The sequence below is a fragment of the Mus caroli genome, unplaced genomic scaffold (assembly GCF_978045245.1).
Source record: "Mus caroli unplaced genomic scaffold, Mus_caroli_1 scaffold_14, whole genome shotgun sequence".
Classification (NCBI taxonomy): domain Eukaryota; kingdom Metazoa; phylum Chordata; class Mammalia; order Rodentia; family Muridae; genus Mus; species Mus caroli.
In genome coordinates, this window is record NW_028227269.1 from 6621486 (window position 1) to 6627500 (window position 6015).

At 43.5% G+C, this 6015-nt stretch overlaps 1 pseudogene; it reads left to right on the top strand.

Annotated features, from left to right (window-relative positions):
* Positions 1–5716: 5716 nt before the first annotated feature.
* The window catches only part of LOC110286535 (transmembrane O-methyltransferase homolog pseudogene), a 1265-nt pseudogene continuing 966 nt past the window's right edge, over positions 5717–6015 (top strand).

Sequence of the window (6015 nt, forward strand, 5' to 3'; positions counted from 1 at the left end):
TAATTGGGTCTATACACATTATTTTATGAAATCAACCTAAGCAGAACAGAGCAAGACATCACACGATATAATTTATGTATGGAAATTGAAAAGTCAAAGTCAGAAGCAGAGAGTAGAGCAACAGTTGTCAGAGTTTGTGCCACTGAAGGGTGGCGAGGGACTGGGGAGGAGTTGCTTAAGGGGCACAATGCTTTAGTTATACAGGTAGGTAAACTCTGACAGTCTATTGAAGCACACACTGCCTGTAGATAACTATATTATCTTATATTTTCAAATTTTGCTATGGAGATAGATTTTATGCTAGTCTATTCGTTTTTTTTTTTTCAGTCTATTCTTATAAGATGAGATAACAGTTTTAAAATCTTGTAGAAGGAAGCTTTGGAAGGGGATTGACAGGTTTATTGTCTTTATAATGGTGATGGCTTTACGGCTCTATGCTTAATTCCAAAGTCACAGTGATATATAGTTTAAATACTTATAACTTTTTAGAGATCAGTAATATCTCAATTTAGTGATGTAGGAGAAGAAAGATTCTCACTGGCTAAGGAGATTTCTGGACATCATTTCACAGCATTGGGACTGTGTTTTGGCCATAGTGGAGCTGCAGGACACAACTGTATAAGGAGGCACGTGGCATTCATCACTCCTTGCCACCTGTCTTCCATTAGGCATTCGTTCCTCTGATCTCCCTTCCACTTCTGCCAGTAGCATCCAAAGGTCCTTTAGCGTGTACTTGGATCTAACCCTTAAGGAATTAAAATGAAGTGAGCTGGATCTCCAGTCGACTTTCTTCTCTGTTTTGGAGTCTCTGTCATCTCTCTTGTCATTATTGTCTGTTCTTAAGATCATAATGGCAAAGCCACTGTTCATTGGGAAATATTAAGAGTTTACTGGATCCTTGATTTTTTAAAATATTTTTATTAGGTATTTTCCTCATTTACATTTCCAATGCTATCCCAAAAGTCCCCCATACCCTCCCCCGCCACTCCCCTACCCACCCATTCCCACTTTTTGGACCTGGCATTACCCTGTAATGGGGCATATAAAGTTTGCAAGTCCAATGGGCCTCTCTTTCCAGTGATGGCCGACTAGGCCATCTTTTGATACATATGCAGCTAGAGTCAAGAGCTCCGGGGTACTGGTTAGTTCATATTGTTGTTCCACCTATAGGGTTGCAGATCCCTTTAGCTTCTTGAGTACTTTCTCTAGTTCCTCCATTGGGGGCCCTGTGATCCATCCAATAGCTGGCTGTGAGCATCCACTTCGGTGTTTGCTAGGCCCCAGCATAATCTCACAAGAGACAGCTATATCTGGGTCCTTTCTGCAAAATCTTGTTAGTGTATGCAATGGTTATTTAATGGAAGAAACAAGTGAGTGTAGGTGTGTTAAAGCAAAGAGTAAGCAGGCTCTTTGGTACCACAGACCCTGAATTTAAGAGAAACTGAAATGAATGAGCTTCTTCTCAGGTGTGGAGAGTCCCCATGTTTGGTCACAATTTCCCATGTGTTTCTGCGTGAAGGAAGTGCAAGGAAGTGCCTGTGGGGCTGATTCAGTAGGACCTAGAAGGGAAGTCTGGAACAGGCAGGCCCCCAGCCACAGAGCTCTTGGAAAGGGAAGGGAACATGTGGTCCATTTGTGATCTGTGTTTATTCGTCTGTCTGGTTGTTCTGAGAGGAGGACACAGGTCAGCCAGGGGTCAGCGAGTCAAAACCCTTTGAAGACAGACCCAGCTTCTGAAGTGGATCTGGAGTTGTCTCTCTGGCTCTGTGTCCCACAGTAGTCTGCACACTTGCCAGCTCCTGACCTTCTGCATGTGTGTTGTCTACAAATGTCACTTGGTAGAAAATCAAGTGTGCAAAGACTGTAACAATCTCTGTTTTCCTGGAAGTAAACAATTCTCTCTTGAGCCCTATGAAACCTTAGGAGCTTTAATAGTCACTTCTGGGAAGGTTTAAATGAAAACCTAAGCAATCAAACAGTTCTTCCCTCACCCTTCATCAGCTATCAGCTTAGAGAAGTATGTAAATGACTTCAGGGCTTGGTACACATATAAGGGCAAGAGCTTAGTATAGTTGTCTACACTCTTTCCTTTGTTGTCAGGAATATCTTTATTACCTCCATAGAGTTGCTGGGTTTTTTTTCTCCTGGTGGTATACATGGCCCATCAGATTTTCTGGATCTTCTCTCCTGTGCCCTCATTGCTGCTGCTGGCCTCTAGTCTAATGCCTTGTAGTCCAAAATCTTTCCCAAGGCCCTAGAATAGGTTTAGGAGTTCTCTCATATTCCCTTTCTTCTTAAAATGTTCCAATATCCTCATGTAGTTCAATGCTCTGGGGCAAAGGCACATCTGAGTGACTCTGTATGTCTACCTGTTGTATAAATAATAGAAATCAAAGCACTTTCTCCCAAGGTTCCCACATAGCCTGTGTGCTAATTCAAACCACTTCCCTTGAAGGAAAGGCTATCTAGAAATGAGGTGTCAATGGAACATGAAGTCTAGACTCGAGTGAAATACTAACCCTTGACCCTTTTCTCATTTCAATTTTCTTTTCTATCCAAAAGACTGAGTTCATATAGTTTTTGAAGGGGAAATCTACTGTCATAGTTAAGGTATCTATTGCTCTGATAAAACACCATAATAAAAAACAACTTGGGAAGGAAAAGTTTTATTTTATCTTACAATTGTAGTTCAGTGTGAAGGCAAGTCAGTGTAGGAACTCAAATAGGGCAGGGACCTGGAGGCAGGTAGTGATGGAGACGCCATGGAAAAGTGCTGCTTACTGATTTGCTTCTCATGGTTCGCTCAGCTTGCTCCTTCATAACATCTAGGACCACCAGCCCATTGGTGGCTCCACCCCTGGTAAGCTGGGCCTTCCTTCAGTAATCACTAATTATGAAAATGCACCACATGCTTGCTCACAGGTCAGTCTAGTAGTGACATTTTCTCAGTTGTTGTTCCCTCTCCCTAGAAGACTCTATGTTCTATCAAGTTGACATAACATAGGACTGAGCTGGGGGTCCCTGATGGAAGAGTTGGAGAAGGGACTGAAGGAGTTGAGGAGGTTTGCAGCCCCATGGAGGGAGCAAGAGTGTCAACAGGCCAGACCCCCAGAGCTCCTGGAGACTGGACCACCAACCAAAGAATACACATGGAGGGACCCATGGCACTGGCCGAATATGCGACAGAGGATGGCCTTGTTGGACATCAGTGGGAGGAGAGGCCCTTGGTTATTGGATCCCCGAGTGTAGGGGAAAGCCAGTGAGGGAGACCAGGACTGGTTGGGTGTGTGGAGGAGCACCCTCATAGAGGCAGGGGGAGGGGAGATGGGATAGAGGGTTTCTGGAGGGGAGACCTGGAAAGGGGAAAATATTTGAAATGTAAATAGAGAAAATATCCAATCCCCTCCCCTCAAAACCCCAACTAGGTAGCACATCTACCCCATCCTGACATAACTTTTTACGACATAAGATTACTGTCTTTCTCCTATGTGATTTGTTGAATACTCAAAATACCTTCGTGTGTGTGTGTGTGTGTTTGTGTATGTGTGTGTGTTTGAGGAATGTGGGCCAGAGGTCAGCCTTGAAAGCCATTCCTCAAACACTGTTTAAAGTTTATATTAAAAATGATCATTAGCACATTGGCCTGTAACTCACCAATTAGGTTAGGCTGGCTGGCTAACAAGCCCCAAGGACTCCCTGTGTCTTTTGTTCTCCAGAATTGATATTATATTGCCCCCATAACTGGTTTTAATGTGGGTTGCAAGATCAAACTCAGGTCCTCATGCTTGTGTGACAAGTGCTATCTCATCTGAGCTATGTTCTCAGTCTCCTCAGATTATTTTTAATTGATTAATCACTTTGGTTGTCACAATCACACTTCAAGATGATGGTTTGTTTAGAGTCTTGACACCATATGTTAGAAATACAAAGTCACAGTTTGATTGTTTTTTGCATTTTATTTCACAAAGCAATAAATGCAGACCCTCCACTATCTCCCACAAAGAAACATGGAATTAGTAGCACTGTACCAATTACTATCTTAGAAAATTACCCCGTTCCCCTAGAACTCCTACTGTCTGCCTGCTCCATTGTAACAGTAACATGGGTATAAGGGGAAGGATGTAGAGGCTGTTACATGTAACAAGGAGATAAAAAGCAAAACTTTCTAAAAAAGTCAGAAGTGAATGGACGTTGAAATGTTCCTCACCTTTATGACTCTGCACATTTGTAAAAGGCATCGTAAAGCTATCAGAGGCACACTACACAACACAACCCTGTTAGCCTCAAGTCTACCACTCAGTATAAACATGAGATTTAAAAGCTCCTAAATCTTATTTTATTATTTTCTGTGTGTGAGTGTTTGCCTGCATGAATGTACATGTGACCCATGCATGTGACATGGGACCCAGAAGAAGGCACTGGGTCCCCTGGGACTGGAGTTACAGATACTGTGTGGGTTCCATAGACTGAACCTGTGTCCTATTGAAGAGCAATCATTGCTCTTAATCACCGAGCCGCCATGTCAGCCCTATACCTAAGATTTGATATGACAAACTTGTCAGTTTTCCTTCTCTCTCTCTCTCTCTCTCTCTCTCTCTCTCTCTCTCTCTCTCTCTCTCTCTCTCTCTCTCTCTCTCTCTCTCTCTCTGGTATAGATGGCAGATTTATTTTTGAAAAAGGGTCTCAAATATAGTACAGGTTGGCTTCAAACTTTGGATCCTCTACCTTGACCTTCCTCATGATGGGATTACAACTGCATGCCAAAATACCATAGGTAGTATTTTCTTTACTTTTTAGAAGAATTTGATTTATTTCTATTATATATGTATGGTTGCTTTGCCCAAATGTACTGAATGCACTTCTATGCACTATGTGCATACAGTGCCCACAGAGACCACAAGAGGGCACTGGATCCCCTGAGCCTGGAGTTACAGACAGTTGTGAGCAACCCGTTGTGGGTGCTGAGAATCAAACCCAGGACCTTTGGAAGAGCAGCCAGTACTCTCAACCACTAAGATATCTCCCAAATGTTTTGTTTGTTTGCTGTTTGCTGTTTAGATTTTATGAGTGTTTTGCTTATATTCTTGCTCACTTGTGTGAGCCCCTGAGGTCAGAATAGGGGGTTGGATCTTCTGGAACTGAGGATATAGCTAGATGGTTGTGAACTAACATGAGTACTGGGAACAAACCTAGGTCCTCTGCAAAAGCAACACGTGCTCTTAACCACTGAGCCATCTCTCTAGCCACAGGCATAGTGCTTACCTTTTACTGAGACAAAGCTCAGTGAGAATGTGAATGGGATTGACAACAAAGCTTTTCTCTTTTGCTTTGCTATAATGGATCAGGAGTCCAGGCAGATGGAGTATGATAGGAGGAAGTCACCCCAAGAAACTGATGAAAAAGGTCTTGAGGAAAGTCAGAAAGTGGGTGGGATAGGAAACAGTGTAGTATTTTTGGTATCCTACAGCCAGGACCAGAGATAAAATTTGTAATTGAGTGTTAAAAATGGGCAGCAGGAGCTTGGAAAGAGCACAGGCTGGATTCAAATCTCAGTTATGCTGTGTCTTTGGCAAAGGACAGCCTCTCAGCCCTGTTTGTGTAAGTGTGGTAATTGTATAAATAAGTCTGCACAAATGACAGGTAAATGGTACATCTAGGTTTTCCACTCCCCCCCCCCCCCCCATCCTCCCTCTATCCTAGGACCCAGGTAGGGACAATGTCCCCTGCCATTATACTGGCATTCCTGCCACTCTTGGTAACAGTGCTGGTGAGATACTGGCACCATTTCCGACTGCTGGTGCTCACAGTCCAGCTGAGAGGCTTTCCAGACTGCCTGTCAGGACTTCACATTGAGGAGCAGGCCTTCAGCTCTGTGCTCATCCATGCCCTGCCTGGAGACTCTGGTCACATCCTCTCCACTCTAGACCACTGGAGCAGCTGCTGAAAGTACCTGAGCCACATGGGCTCTGTAAAGATCAGTGTCACTTTCCCTACCCTGCTATTTGAGAAATAATC